The sequence below is a fragment of the Sminthopsis crassicaudata genome, chromosome 2 (genome assembly GCF_048593235.1).
Source record: "Sminthopsis crassicaudata isolate SCR6 chromosome 2, ASM4859323v1, whole genome shotgun sequence".
In the NCBI taxonomy this organism is placed as follows: Eukaryota; Metazoa; Chordata; class Mammalia; order Dasyuromorphia; family Dasyuridae; genus Sminthopsis; species Sminthopsis crassicaudata.
Genome location: NC_133618.1, coordinates 642537190 through 642553718, shown reverse-complemented (window position 1 = coordinate 642553718; position 16529 = coordinate 642537190). Strand labels below are relative to the sequence as shown.

Genomic DNA, 16529 nt, shown 5'->3' with positions numbered 1-16529 from the left:
AGGCGGAGCCACACTAAGCCTGGCACTCTATCTGGTATCCATACTTTGTCTTAAGTTGTCATCGGAGTAGGCACGATTTTTTTTGGCTGCCCTCAATTCAAACAAATTTAGATTCTAAGCAGGAGTGAAAAAAATATTAATAATAACTCACATTTATATAACATTTTAAAGCTTGCAAAGCACTTTACGTATGAGTCATCGGGGTTTTTTGGGACCACTTCTGAGGCCAACTTTCCTTGGTTCTCTAAATACATCTAACATTAGGATATGCTAAAGTGGGATAGAAGTCTCAGGAGACCAAGTCTTCAAATGAGATTTCTAACACTTCCTGCTCTCCACCATGCTCTGCCGAGAGTCTCCCCGGGGGGCTTTTGTTTTTTCATGTTTCATTTCAGGCCAGACCCCGGGTCATACTATTTTGATCAATTGTCTATGACTCTCATCAGTCTGTAAGGTTTCTCTTTTTACTTAGCTGTTGACTATCCCATGAGCCCATATTTGTCTGCCACAGTCAAACACCCTATATCTTGACCCTAATATAGTGATGTCATTTGGGTTCTTTTCAAGAATGAAGGACAACAACCAACCAATTATCCCATGCAGGAAGTTCCGAAGGACCAGAAGACTCCAGTCACAAGAGATAACACAGATTGGCAGAAGGACTCTGGGTTCAGAAATCAGCAGATGTGAGTTCAAATTCTGCTTGTCACTTATAAACCATATGATCTTGTCAATTCATTTACTTGCTGTGAGCCTCAGTTTACTAATCTCAGATTCTAGCATTTTTAAGCCCTCCTTCCAACTCTGGATTTATGACTCATTTATAAAGTAAGGGAGACTCGGAGGCACTTCCAATTGAAGCATTAAAGGTGTTAGAGAATCTATCCAACTCATCTCAAAAGGGGGAAATCACGTCTGCTTTTTAAAGATATTAACATCCACACTGCTGACCCTGGAAATGAGCTGCCTGTGATGTGATTCCCAAGGCATGTTTTCATCTAGATTACCCAGAATCCCACTACCACCCCTCAACCAATCAACCACTGGCATGCTAATTTATTCACAGCTTATTTATGACCTGGGTGACCTGGATTCAAATTCTGACTCCATCCCCTGTTTGACTATGGATTGTAATGTCATTTAATCTCTCTTTTTTCTTAGCTGTAAGATGGAGACATTGGTTGATGGTTAACATGCATTGTGTCTTTCCCGAGTCCCAAGTTCCACATCAGTAAAATCACAGGGTTCAACAAGATAATCTATTGTGTCCCTATCATTACCAAATAATATGATTTTATGACTCTATGAATTACTGGGCAGCACACTGAGGACACTGAAGTAGAGGGAAGAGAACTGAGGGAAAATGAAAAAATGTTGAAGAATTTGGGGGAAATTGGATGAATAATGAAAATGGCAAAAATGCTCAATATTTGACCTTAATTCCCCCCAGACTACTACATTATTCTGAACATTTGTGCGATTAGAGAGATGTGGGAGGAGGAGACTCTCAGCAATCATCATAGGCCATTGCAAGTGATGACTTGCTGATTAGTAGGCTTGAGTTGAAGTTTAGAGATGATATGATAAGTTAGGTGGCCATGGGTTACTTGGGAAAATTTGGAAGATGCCATGTTTTATCTTCATAAAAAATGAGTGACTGGATCTCAGTCAACTCTGGACTGGAGCAGAAGGAAGAAACCCAAAGTGTAAAAAGAAAGGCTCAGCTGTTTAAAAAAAAAAAGCTTTAGTGAAAACCTTTGGGAATTGGATTAAGTAGAACCTTTCATTGGAAGCTAAAAACAGCAGCATTCTCACCTGATAGGAGTATGCAGTATTTCACTCCACTAGCCCCCAGCTGATAAAATCTACCAACCTTTTGAAAACTCAAATGCACCTTCTCTAAAGACATATGGAGAAGGTAGAAAAGGGAGGAAGAGAAATGTTGTTGACATTAATTAAATCATGAGCTATATATAGTGTAAATCTGGGAAAATTTAGTCCCTGTCTATTAACCTCTTTTTCTTGCCCTTTATGATGGTGTATGAAGGACAAAACATTTAATAGGTTTGGTACTTTTATTCTGGAACGTAGCTCATTCCAGTGAGAGAAATAACTAGTATGGCCAAGGGTGTTTGATTTCTTCCTAAATGATTTTAATAAAGAGTTCAGATACCCATTCATCAAAGAAGGTTTATGTCCAGTTCCGTTTGTCCAGAAGAAGGAAGTCAGGCATTTAACTAGTCTGTATTAAATAATATAATGATATGGGACCTCAGAAAGTGACAAACCACATATTATATTTATAGTTAGGATTGGAGCTGACTCACTAGAGTAAAAAGAACTCTGGATCCAATTAGAGGAGCTCTGATAGCCAAAAATTATCATTATCTAATGGCCAGAAATCTTGATATAGGCTTCTCTGAACTTAGCTAGGCCTGTCTTATGCTAACACAATACAATATAAGACACACACATACACAGACACACTTACATACTTTGGGCCAGGCTATTATCTGTTGCTATTCCAGCTTGATGGGTCTTCCCAGTTGGTGCTGAAACAGATTTTAAGATTCTACAGAGAAATGCAAAATAAGACAACTTTGAGGTACCACTACACACCTCTCTGCCTAAAATGACAGGAAAAGATAATGACGAATGTTGGAGGGGATATGGGAAAATTGGGACACTAATGCATTGTTGGTGGAGTTGTAAAGTGATCCAACCATTCTGGAGAGCAATTTGGAACTATGTACAAAGGACTATCAAACTGTGCATACTCTTTGATCCGGCAGTGTTTCTACTGGGCCTATATCTCAAAAAGATCACAAAAAAGGAAAAGGACACATGTATGTAAAAATGTTTGTAGCAGCCCTTTTTATAGTGGCAAGAAACTGAACGGATGCCAATCAGTTGGAGAATGGTTGAATAAGTGATAGTGTATGAATATTATGGAATATTATTGTTCTATAAGAAACGAACAGCAGGATCATTTCAGGAAGGTCTAGAATGACTTACAGAAACTAAATGAAGTGAGTAGAACCAAAAGAGCATTGTACACAGCAATGACAAGATCATATGATAATCAATTCTGATGGATGTGGCTCTTTTCAACAATGAGGTGATTCAAGTCAGTTCCAATGATTTTGTTATGGAGAGAGTCATTTGTACCCAGAGAGAGGACTTGTGGGAACTGCATGTGGATCACAACATATTTTCACTTTTTTCCTCTTGTTTGCTTGCATTTTCTTTTTTTTCTCAGTTTTTTTTCCTTTTTCATCTGATTTTTCTTGTGCAGCATAATTGTAGAAGTATATAAAGAAGAATTGCACATCTAACATATATTGGATTATTTCCTATTTAGAAGGCGAGAAGGATGGGAGGGAGAAAAATTTGTAACACAAATTTTGCAAGGGTGAATGTTAAAAATTATGCATATGTTCTTAAAATATGTTTTAAATATTTTAAAATGTTTTTAAAATTAAAGTAAAAAGCTTTAAAAGGAAAAAAGAAGTGATGGACTCTGAAAATTAAGAAAAAACAATTCTAAGAACCTAGGATAACTTCATAAGAGGATGAAACTCCAGAGGGAGATCTAGTCATTAGCTACCTAATCAAATAAAGTCAAAACAATTCTGGCCAGGCCCCCACATCCTCCTGCCTCTAGGCCCAAGTTGGTTAACACCCAGAATTGTTCGTTTTCATAAGCCATTTTCATACAATTCAATTAAAAAATATTTATTATCTTAATCTCTCTTCTAAACTCCAGTCTTACATCCTCAATTGCCTATTAGGCAACTTAAATCATAGGAAGACATGAAACTCAACATGGCCAAGACTTAACTCATTAGCTTTACCCCAAAGCTCTCCCCTCTATTTAATTTCCATGTTATTTTCCATGGCTCCATAACTCTTCCAGCCACCCAGGCTTACAATCTAGATGTCATACTTCCTTTTATTCACTCCCCATCCCTCAAATTCAATCTGTTTTCAAGTCTTACCAATTGTCCCTTTCTCTCCTTTGACACTGCCACTAATCTAGTGCAGATGGACTTCACCACTCACCTGCACTATTGTACAACTTGCTGGTGGAACTCCCTGACCCAAGTCTCTCCCCATTCCAGTCCATCCACCACTCAGCTGTTAAATTGATCTTTCTAACATGAAGGAGGTAGCTTTTTATTTTTGCTGAGACAATGGGGGTTAAATGATTTACCCAGGGTCACACAGCTAGGATGTCTTAAGTATCTGAGGTCAGATTTGAACTCAATCCTCAGTCCCCTCAGTCAGGGTTGGTGCTCTATCCATTGTACCACATAATTCCCTTATTTAATCAATTCCACAAGTTCTCTATTGCCTCTAAAGTCAAACATAAAATCTTCAGTTTGGCACATAAAGCTCCTCCTCATTAAGCCTCTTCCCCCTTTCTAAACTTCTTAAGCCTTATTTCCTCCCCACATGCTCTGACCCAAGCTCCTCAGCTCCTCAGATTTCTAGTTCTATGGATTTCCACTGACTTTTGTCCTTGGCACTCTCCCTATTCATCTAAATCTCTGGGCTTCCTTGTTTGCTTTCAGGTCCCAGCTAAATTCCCACCTTCTATAAGAGGCTTTTCTCAAGCTCTTTTAAAGCTAATGTCTTGGGACATCTAGTTGGTGCAGTGGATGGAGCACCAACCCTGAAGTCAGAAGGACCTGGGTTCAAATCTGGTCTCAGAGACTTAACACTTCCTAACTATGTGACCCTGGGCAAGTCACTTGACCCCAATTTCCTCAGAAAAAAAACAAACAAACAAAACAAACAAACAAACAAACAAACAAAACCCATATATATATATATAAAGCTAATATCATCCCATTCTTATCTTCAATTTATTCTGGGTAGATCTTGTATGTACCCAATTATTTTCACTAGGCTACAAGTTTCTTGAGTTCAGAGACTGTCTGTTGTCTTTCTTTGTATTCTCCAACCTTTAGCACAATGCCTGACACATCCTAGGTGCTTAATAAAAGCTTTTTAATTTGTTGACTTATTTAGCTAAGCACAAAGTCTTAAGAAAAGAAAATTGAGGGAAAAAATGATAACTTGCCTTGATTACAGGGAGATTACAAGGAGATATATGAAATGTCAATAACTTATTGTAACATGACATTGAATGTGGTTGGGTTCAAGAGGGAAAAGTCCAGATTAAGTGGTCCGGGAAAAAGTGAAGATGGACAAAGTTCCTTTAAAATTGAGGCCTTTCCTGGAAAGACTTACATGAACTGATGCTAAGTGAAATGAGCAGAACCAGAAGGTCATTTTACATAGCAACAAGAAGACTATAAGATGATCAGTTTTGATGGACATGGCTCTCTTCAACAATGACATGATTCAAACCAATTCCAATTGTTCAATGATGAAGAAAGCCATATGTATCCAGAGAGAGTTTTGGGAACTGAGTGTGGTTTACAACAAAGCATTTTAACTCTTTTTTGTTGTTGTTTGCTTGCATTTTATTTTGCTTCTCTTTTTTTCTGGTTCGATTTGATTTTTCTTGTGCAGCATGATAATTCTATAAATATGTATGCATATATTGGATTTAACATATATTTCTACCATGTTTAACATATGTCTATACAAGAAAAGGTATTAATGAATTGATGTTACCTGTACTGGTGACATATACACTGGTATAATGGCCTTTAATAATCAATCTTCAATAGTCATTATTGGGACCATGTCTGATCATCCTGATTTATATCTTGCCACTGGAGCCAAATGGCTCTGGAGGAGAGAATGAGGCTGGGGCCTTTTCACAGCTCTATCTTACTTAAATCCACCTTGTAATGGGCTGAAAATCTTGAGTCAATGCATTGAAGTCAGACAATCGAGCACTTGATGCTAATTACTGATTGGACAATATAAGAATATTCTTGGAATGTGGCCCTTTCCTCTATCCTGTGCTAGCCCAATCATTTGCTGTATACAGAGAATTGTGGGAGGAACTAGGAGGTGCAGTGAGACTAGCCAGGGTCACTTCTGCTAGAGAGACAGAGAGGTGAGGTTGCAGAGATCCTACACATCCACTCTCTTCACTCTTACTGCTAAAGACCAAGAATAAAGACTTCTGCTTATCCTGCCTGACTCAGGCTGATTCTAAGGTATCCAGGGTGCTAACAAGTCACCACATCACCTCACTACTAATGTCACAGCATCACCTCCCTGATATTATGGTCCTCCTTGAGAACAAAGGACAAACAATAACAACAATCAATAATGATCATTTGCCTTTGTATGGCAATCTTCAATAATCAAACTTCCTAGGATTATGGAAGGTATTAAAAGCTTTTCAACAAGCTCCCTGTTAGGTTCTTACTAAGTGCTAATGAGATAATCAGATATTAGGTTCTTACTAAGTGCTAAGTCTGTACTTGACAATTCTCTAGTTCCGGCCTTTACTGGAAGTTTTACTTGTGAATTCCTGGAGAAGAGCTTGCATGCTTAGGAGGAGCAAGTTCATTGGTTGAAGTAATTCTTCCCAGAAACCCTTGCATTATTATCCCACGCCCATTCTCTGGGAGGATAAAAGAGGGCAGCTCTGGAAGAAAGAGAGAGTTTTGTCTGGACTAGACTTGAGGCTGCTCTCTGCAGGAAGGGAAGTTGGCTCTCTACAGGAAGAAGAATCTGTCGGAGAGATTTGAGTTGACACAACAGATCTCCTCCCAGAGAGCGATCAGCAGCTTCTGGAGACAACAGCATATTACAGCTCCCAATACTGCCACAAAGATCATTTTATAGCTCTATAGCTAGAAGCAAGGTCAGAAGCCCTTGAGTCCAATTCCCTAATTTTACAGATAAGGAAACTGAGGATAAGGAATATGAAGTGGTTTGTAAGGGGTTATCAATGGAGAATCAGAGCTGAGATTTGAACCTGGCTCCTCAGACTCTAGCATCAGCACTCTTTCTCCTGTACTATCCACCTCCCTATATTCTGCCAATCTAAAATCCATCTGCCTAGGGGAGTGCAGGAGCCAATTGATGCCTGACTTTAGATTTCTTGGGATTGTGCATCTTGGCTTCCTTCTGGTGACTAGGGGCTTCCCATGAGCTCATATCAGTTCAAAGCCATGCCAGGGACTTTTGGTCTTGGCTTCAAACTGGGTAGTCAAGCAAATTTTGGTAGCCACAGGAACTTTCTTGAGAGTATAAAAGCTAGAGGCTTTCTTTAATTCCTCTCACCAAGTCTTCCTTCACTTCTGACCACTTCTGCCAGATTGCAACTCTTTAAATTAGTGCATATACAGTGCTTAAGTTTCAAAGTCAGGATCCCATAACTTCTGAGTTCCCAGATTAGAGGACCAACAAGTAGAAGACCATAGATTTAGAGCTAACAGAAGCTTTAGGGCGCCATTTCTCCCATTCTACAGATGAGAAAATTGAGACTCAGAATCTCATAGATAGTAAATCCTAGAGTTGGAACTTGAACTCTGGACATCTGACCACATCCAGGTGTGATCCCTAACAATTAAATGTTCAAGAAAAAATGATCCAAGAAAAAATGAAACTACTTAATAGGCAGACACATAATGTCTTATACTTGGGTTCAAAAAAATCAAGTACTAGATGTGGGAGTCATAGAAACTTACCTGAAAAAAACTTGGGAGTTTTAATATGTTTCCAATCTTGACAGGAGTCAATAGTGAGTTGTGAAACCAAGGAAACTCCAGAAATCTTGGGATTCCCTAAGAAAGGTGAGACTAGGGAGCTATTCTCTACATTTCTCAAATCACCTCTGGAATGTCACATTCAGTTCTGGGCATTATATATGACAGAGAACATTGATAAACTAGAGAGAGCCTAGAAGAGAACAAAGATCCCCAAGACTTGTGGATTCCAGTGCCTAAGGAACCGCGGATATTTAGACTGGGAAGAAAAGACTAAAGGAAGCCAAAATAGTCCTTTCAGACATCTTAAACTGGATTGATTTCAGTAGACAACTTCAATTCAATACATCCAGAATGGAGTTCATTAAGTCCCTTATTTTTCCCCTAAATCCTCCTCTTTTTTCACTTCCCTATCACTGGAGAGGATACCACCATCCCCCCAGTTCCTCAAGCTCACAACCTAGAAGTCATATTGAACTTACTACCATCCCTCTCCCTCCTTCCTTCCACCAACATCCAATATGGTGCCAAAGCCTGCCAATTTCTCCTTGTAACATTTCTGGTCAATTGTTTCTTTTCAATTTCACCTTTGAAGTATCTTTGGTCGATTTCACCTTTGTAACATCTCTGGTCAATGGTATCTTAGTAACATTTTTTGGTGGATTTTAACTTTGAAGCATTTCTTGAATCTCCCTCTTCAGTTCTCTGACGCTGTCCCCGCCCTAGGTGCTGACCCACCTGGACCACTAATATCTGCCCACCTCAAGTCTCTCCCCACTACAGCTCATCTTCCATTCAGCCACTAAAGGGATTTTCCTATAATCCAAGATTGGTCATGTAAACTCCCACTACGACCCCACCACTCCCAGTGCCCCCAATGCCTCAAATACAAAATGCTCTCTTTGAAATTCAAAGTCCGTTATAACCTTGCCTCCTCCCCCTTTTCTATCTTCTTGCTCCTTACTTCCCAACATGTTCTTTTCGATCCAGTGACACTGACTTCCTGGCTATTCCATGAAAAAGATCTTCTATCTCTCAGCTCTGGACATTTTCTCTGGCTGTCTCCATGCCTGAAGCACTCTTATTCCTCCACTGATTTCTAACTTCATAGAAATGTTAAGTAAAATTTCACTTTCTACAGGAAGTCTCCCATAACCCCCCTTTTTTAATGCCAGTGCTTCCCCTCTTAATTATTTCCTATCATCCTGTATATAACGTACTTTGTATATGTTTGCATGTTGTCACTCTGACGAGAAATTATGTTTCTTAAGAGCAGCAAATGTCTTTTGCTTCTTTTTTGTCTCCCCAGTGCTTAATACAGGGTCTCACACAGTAGGCCCTCAATAAATCTTTGCTGAATCGAATCATTGAATGTCATGTAGAATAGGAGTTAAATTTATTCTCCTTGATTCCAGGTGACAAGACTGGAATCAATGTGTAAAAGCTGAAAAGATTGAATCTGAGCTTGATAGAAAGAAAATATTATAAATGTGAGCTGCCCAAAAGTGAGTTCTCTGTCATTAGAGGCTTTTTAGCAAAGGTGAGGTGATTATTTATCAATATTTTAGAAAAATATTTTAATTTGGATTCAATGGTCTTTAGGCCCTTTCAGACACTGAACTTTTGGGTCTGTAATTGTATAAATAGGAAAGGGTTTGGAAGGTATGTTCAAGAACATGGATGGCTTGATCTAGAGACAGAGGCATCATCTCCAATTGTCGGATAGCCTTGTAACCAATAAATCTTTTAGTTCATAATTCAGTCTAAAATACAAGACTTTCAAAGTGATCACAAGTAGTTGCGGTCATTAAAAACACTGCAAAAATACATCTACAGGAATGTATTCTACAGGAGTAAATAAACACTAGGGCATGGGGTTAAAGTCCCCAGCATTCAATCCCCCAGAACATCATTACCTGCCATGAACAAGTGAGTTCTATTTTCTTTCTTTTCCTCCATAGCTGTAGTTTAATCAGAAAATCATGGAAGGGTCAGTCAACTTTTCCAGCCCTTTCATTTTACAGATGTAGAAATTGAGATTAAGATAGGGGAAATATTTGAAGTCATAAGATTATGAATTGAAGAACCAGATCTGGAATTCAATCCCCAGATTCAGTCTTTTCCATTTTCCCATTATAAACCAGCCTCAATAATAACCCCAAAATGGGGCATCTAGATGGCACAGTGGAGAGAGAACTGGCCCTGAAGTCAGGAGGACCTGAGTTCAAATCTAGTCTTAGACACTTAACACTTCCTGGCTGTGGGACCCTGGGCAAGTCACTTAACCCATTTGCCTCAGCAAAAAGAAATAATAATAATAACCCCAAAGCATTAGAGTTACTTGATTTTATATAATGTTTATAGTCAGTTTGAGTGGGAAAGAAAGAGTCTGAATGGAGACTATTGGCAAGAGCTATTGCACACTTTGTCTAAACTCATCAGCCCTGTTCTCACCTGTGTGAACCCAACTCCAGTCATCCTGTTCTACATCTTGCCTCTGGACCCAGATAACTCTGGAGGGAAGAGTGAGACTGGTGACTTTGCACAGCCCAACCTCACTTCATTCCAATTCACTTGGTCACACACCTTCTATGTTAATGTTCGCTATTATCAGCTATTAAGCAACTAGTGAGGAACCTTTCTTTCTTATTCTACCACAGGTGATGTTACTAGGCCTTAACCTGATCCTATTCAATTGGAAGAGTCAGCCATTCAGAGTTCATTCACACTGTCTTGATTGTTATGGTGCTTCTATATAGGGAGTGGAAATTCTGGGGAAACACCATGGTTCCCATCATTTTCAGAAAAGAGGTGACAGTGTCAAGAGAGTGCTATTGTTTGATAATCATCCCCAAACAATGAGTAGAATTAGATTCCACCACCAACCTAAAAGTCTTTCTGGGCTGATTGGACCTACCCACGTTTGCATTGCAGTGACACAGGTTTCTAAATTCTAGGGTCATCTCATGTCAAAACAAGATTGATTATAAGCATAATTTCATTTTCATTGCTAGAATTTCTATTCTAAGTAATAATAGTATGCAAGTCATAAGCTCTTTTATCTGAAGATTTTCAGGCTGTCTGAACTCACCACATCACATTGACTGCATTTTGCCTAATATCTACAAGATGGCATAAGTTCCAGTACTATCTAGATTGCCCTTGAGTAAGATTCATCATCATGTCCTAAATTCTTTACACGCATCATTGAAAGCCTAGTGGCAGACTGAAGGGATTTTCAGGAAGCATAAAAGGCAAAATAAAAATTTTATGCTGTTTTAGGTAAGCGAATAGCTGCCCTATAGCACTTTCTAATATTAACTCATTAATCTTCACAACTGACCTAGAAGACAGGTTTCTGTGAGTTCTAGCTTTTCTCCCCTTATAAAATATACCAGTATATAATAGTGGCACCTTTATTTGGGTTCTGAACACTTGCAGATTCAAGTGAGAAATGACAAATAAGACAAAGAAATCTTGTGATGATTTCAAGGCAGGAAGGAGATGGAGAAGGAAGAGGGGGAGGAAAAGAAAAAGGAAGAACAAGGAAGAAAAAAAGAAAGGAGAAGAAAGAGAAGAATGAAGAGGAGAAGGGAGGGAAGAAAAAGGAAGAACAAGGAAGAAAAAGGAGAAAGAGGAGAAGACAGAAAAGAAAGAGGAGGAAAAGAAGGAGGAGGAAAAGGAGGAGGGAAAGGAGGAGAACAAGAAGAATAAGAATAAGAACAAGAACAAGAGAATGACTATGATCATGATGACCACTTGGAAGTAAGATAATATAATTTCTTTATCTTTCAATAATTCAGCAGTTTGAATAGTTATGATATTAGCATTGTCAGGTTTCTCCTCCTGAAACACACATCACAACTTTAGCAGATGGCACTCCTGAATGCTGGGACAGATAACATCTATCACTAAGAAGCATAGCTGGTCCTGAGCCACTTGGACCTAGGCTTAATATTCAACTGTATACATATAGCAAGCAATATTGAGAACTTTTCTAGCTTGGTAAGACCTAATGGAACTTGTTGGCAAAATCTTTGAGAGTCACTTCTGTTTCAAAGTGAGGTATTGGAGAATGATAATATATCAGTGTGTGGTCATTTCCAAATTTGGAAATATTAGAATGAAGACTTGTGTTTTCTCTTCAAGTACTTTAAAATTTGTCAGACATGAGTTTTATTTTGTCTTGAAAAAGGAATTTGAAACACATAACCATGAACTTTATCCCTATTTTCATAATCCACATGGTTTTAATAATAACAATGGTATAATATTTGTATTTGACATTAATATAGTATGTTAAAGTTTGCAAAGAACTTTAGGTATGTTATCTGATTAATCCTTAAAACAACTTTGTGAAAAAGATGCCATTATTTCCATTTTACTAATGAGAAAGCCTATATCCAAATTTGTTTCCCTAATTAAGAAGCTTCAGTGTCTTCCTATGTAGTCTCTTTTAATACTAAACTCATTAGTTTGGAATTTAAAACCCATCACAACCTGAATTCAGAATATCTTTCTCTGATATTACTTTGTATTTATTTGATCTATATCTTATGTTGGTTTACTATAGTCAAATTGCATTCCTCCAGAAGAATGCAAACTCCTTGATCAGAGGGATATTTATGTGTTCTGATTATCTAACGCTATATTTAGTACATACCCCAGTAGGTACTTAATACATGCTTCTTGAATAGAATAGGATTAGGTTTAATGAGGGGAGGGGAAGGGTAGAAAGAAGGTAGGAGAGGGGAAGGAGAAAGGAAAGAGACTGAAGAGGGGGTTATAGGAAGGGGGAGGAGGAGTAAGAAGGGGAGGAGGAAGAAGAGGAGGAAGAGAACAAGAACAAGAATAGTAAGAGCAAGAAAGAAAAGGAAGAGAAGGGATAAAAAGGAAGAAGAAAAGAAATAGAAGAAAACTCCAAAAATAAATATTTTGTGGAAGTGGGGTAAACACAATTCATATAAATTTAGTCTGGTGCTTTCTCTAAGAAGAAAATAGAATGGCCAGCCTCGTGGTCTCCTCTTCTCTTCCACGCAAGAATCAAGTTTCTCTTGGAGATAGATAGCCAATATTCCAAAGATGCCTTTCTCTAGAGCAACTTTTAGACAATCTATGTAAATATGCATTTTGCCTAAGAAGCATGTATCTATACAGACTCCTCCTAGTCTAGTGTTCCATTCTTATATTTTTTTCTATTTTTCTCAGTTCAAATACTTCAACAATCCAATGGAGAGATGATCTGAGAGATTTGGTTGTTCCCTCAATGATACAGATTACCCAAACACCCATTCTAAACCATTCTTGACCAAGTATTCCCATAAATTCTCCTCAATAAGTCTAGTATCCTTCCTCAAGTATATTTGATATGGCCAGGATACAAATGAAGTATGAGAGCTACTCATCCATCATCCATGCAGTTTGCATTCTTATCTCTTTAGGCCATCATCCCCACTCCCAGCCCATCTGAGAATAGAACACCATATTGGTTTATCCTGAGCTTTGATAAACCAGCTTTGACATTTTTCTTTTTTAAATTATTTTTATTTGTTTCCAATGAAAGAAAAAAAAGAGAGAAAGAAAAACTGCCATGTGCATAGCAGAACAGAAGAGAGGATTCAAAATATGAGACAGTAAATTTCCATTTCAAGAAAATATATATAAGAAATACTACACATTGTGTTCAGAGCTATCCATCTTTTCTTTGCTTCTTTGTAGATTTTCTTTTGTTCTTTGCTGAGTACTTTTTATTTTATTCTTTTCTTTTTTTTTCCCTTTTCCTCCTCTCTACTCCCACGTCCTCCAAGAAAGCTACAATTAAGTGCAGATATATTTTATGTACACATGTACATTCATACACGGTTTTAAGGTCATACTGAACTTGTTTGTCCTATTTCTCAGAAAGTAGACATAAATCCAAGTCTTTCCATATTTTTTCTAAATCCACCAACTTATCCTTTTCTACAACACAGAAATACTCCAACCTTATGCTATCTAGTTCTTTTAAATAGTCTAAAACTATATTGACTAATAATGGTTGGTGCTTGGTATAGTTTCCCTATTTTTCTTTTTTATTTAAATCTATTTTAGTTTTAATTTTATCTGAGACCAATGATTACCAATACTATTTTTTCTTTCCTAAATTCTATTCCTGATCATTGTTGTTATGTTTGTATGTATCTCTTATTTCTTATCCCTATTGACTCCTTTACTTTACTTATACCTTCTACCTTGCCTTGCTGTTACTTAACTTATCCCCCCAGGAATCCTTCCCTTATCCTCTCCCCCTCACTTTTTCCCTTCTTCCTTATCCCATTTCCTTTAATATACATACTTTATCCCATTTCTGTTAACTATATACCTTTCTATACCCTCCATAGTATTCCTCTCTGTATTATTTCGTTATAAGTTTAGAAGATTTTTATGTCCGTTTAGATATATATGTATTGTTTCCTCATTAACCCATTTCCAATATGAGTAGAATTTCAGAACTAGCAGCCCTCTCCCCCCCCCCAAGTCTAATTCCTTTGGGTCAGTTCTTATTCGTGCACTCATGCATACAACATAATTACTGTTTTTACTTTTTCCTACATGTTTTTGCTTTTTAAAAATCACATCATACTCAGCTCTATCCAAATCTTTCTTTCAAATTATTCAATTAGCAATGACCATCTTAAACATATGATTTATATTTCCATGTCCTTATTGAGTCCCTTGAAATTAGTTACCTTAAATTTCTCTGGGATCTTATATGTTAAATTTTCTAAAAGTTCAGAATTTTTTAAACAACAAAACCTTCAAAATCTGACAATTCATTGAATGTCCATTTGTTGTTGCTGCTATTGTTGCTCAAGATTATATTTAACTTTGCTGGTTATTTTCAGCCACAATTATAGTTTTGTTTTGTTTTGTTTTTTGGGAGGAGGGGTTTGGAGGGAATTTTTTGTTCTTCAATATATGGGATTCCAAAATTTGTAGTCTTTTCATTTAACTGCTGTTAGGTCCTATGTGATTCTAATTATGATTCTAACATATTTAAATTACATTATATCAAATTTAAATAAATAAATCAAATTTAATTTTTTCCTTGTTGCTCATAAGATTTTCTCTTTCATCTAAAGGTTTCAGAATTTATCATTTATGTTCCTATAGGTTTCCCTCATAGCATCTCTTACAGGTTGTGAGTGATGGATTTTTTTCTATTTCTACTTTTTTCCTCTTATTCTGATACTTCAGGATAAAATTATTTTTGTATTATTGCATAGATTCCTTTTCTTAAGGAAGTTCTTAATAATTCAATTATTCTTATGTTTACTCTTACTGATCTCTGCTCCAGATCTGTTGTTTTTCTTATGTTTTACATTCTCTTCTATGTTTTTCATTCTTTAATTTGGTTTTATTATTTCTTTGTCTCTTATAACTTTGTTTGCTTCCCCCTGCCCTATTCTAGTTTTCAAGGAGTTGTTTTCTTCCTTAAAATTCTGGATCTCCTTTTCTAGTTAGTTGATTTTCTTTTCAGAATCTTGTTTTTCCTGAATTGCCTTTTTTCTTTAGTTTTTCCCAATCCCCCAACTTGATTTTTAGTCTTTTTTGGATTCCTCTGTGAATGTTTTCTTTTCCTGTATCCTTTTCTGAAGATGAACCCAGTCCTCCCTATTCCCATAGAAACTCTATATTATCTGATTCTCTCTCCTTTTCCTGCTCTTTATTTTTTTTTTAAATAATAACTTTTTAATGTAATCACCTTTAGTCCCAAGATAGAGGAATGGTGCTTCTATATTCAAGTCACCCTTCAGTTCTCCCTTCTTGCATGGAACCTGAAACCAAGAATTCCACTCTCTTGTAAGTGTCCACAGCCAGCAGTGTCTCTGCCCCACCATTTCAATACCCAGCAAGTGTATACTGGTTACTTCTTGCCCAGAGCTGTGTCTTGGCAGCACAGCTAGGCTGGGTATTTATAATCAGCAGAGGTTCCTTCTGTCTTCCCTGACTCAGACATCCAACTCCTCACACTGTCTGGAAAGTGAAAGTTCCTGTGGCAGGAGCTGAGGCTACTTCTCAACCTAGCTAGTTCCAGGAATACCCTGATTGCTATTTCATTGGAAGCCAGAGATACCCTGCTTGCTATTTCAGTGGAACTATCCTGGAGGTGTTTACACTTCACAAGGGCTAAAGCTCCTCCTGATATGTTTCTTCAGATCTTCCCTGATGGCCACAGGAGAACCACTCCCAAGTCCTATTTGTTTTTAACTTCTGTGATAGTCCTAAGTCACAGTTTTCTCTTTTCCTTCCCTTTGTGGGGGAAATCTGTAAAGGTTGAAATTTTTTGCCTTATCCCTCCATCTTCCCAGAATCCTCTTGGCCTTTTCTTGCTTGAGTCTAGACATCCATTTCACTTCCAGGACATTTATGGCCATACTACTTCATGTATACTTCCTTCCCCTTTCCAGAAACCCAGCTTCCTTTTATGTATTGTTCTTTCTCATTTAGAATATAAGCTCCTTAAAGGCAGTTATTGTTCTGCTTGCTTATATTTTTATTCATTGTGCATAGTGCAGTTTCTGGCATATAATAATCATTTAATAAATGTTCCATCTATCTGCCCCTTATTCTCTTCACAAAACGAGCTCATATATTTTTGCTGATGTTTCTTTGATTATATTCTTTACACATCTCCTTTTGTTTTTTTTTGTAATATGTTAGCTTTTTTCCCATGCCCCTCTTGGGCCTCTCCATTGCCCTGTGAGTGATACCTATTTCCAAATCTTGGGAGACTCGAGTGTGCCATTCCAAATTGGAAAATGCTTCATTCTCATTTTTACAATGCAAAATAAATGTCTGTTTGTTTTCTCCTTTTATAAAATCATTGCCATATTCTCTTCCCCT

General features: G+C 37.5%; 1 long non-coding RNA gene across 1 annotated transcript in view; it reads left to right on the top strand.

Annotated features, from left to right (window-relative positions):
• The first annotated feature begins 584 nt into the window (after positions 1-584).
• LOC141553814 (uncharacterized) overlaps positions 585-16529 on the top strand; it is a 30368-nt gene continuing 14423 nt past the window's right edge. The window contains exon 1 of the long non-coding RNA XR_012485655.1: positions 585-686. This is a non-coding gene — a long non-coding RNA (uncharacterized LOC141553814). The remainder of the gene's footprint in view (positions 687-16529) is intronic.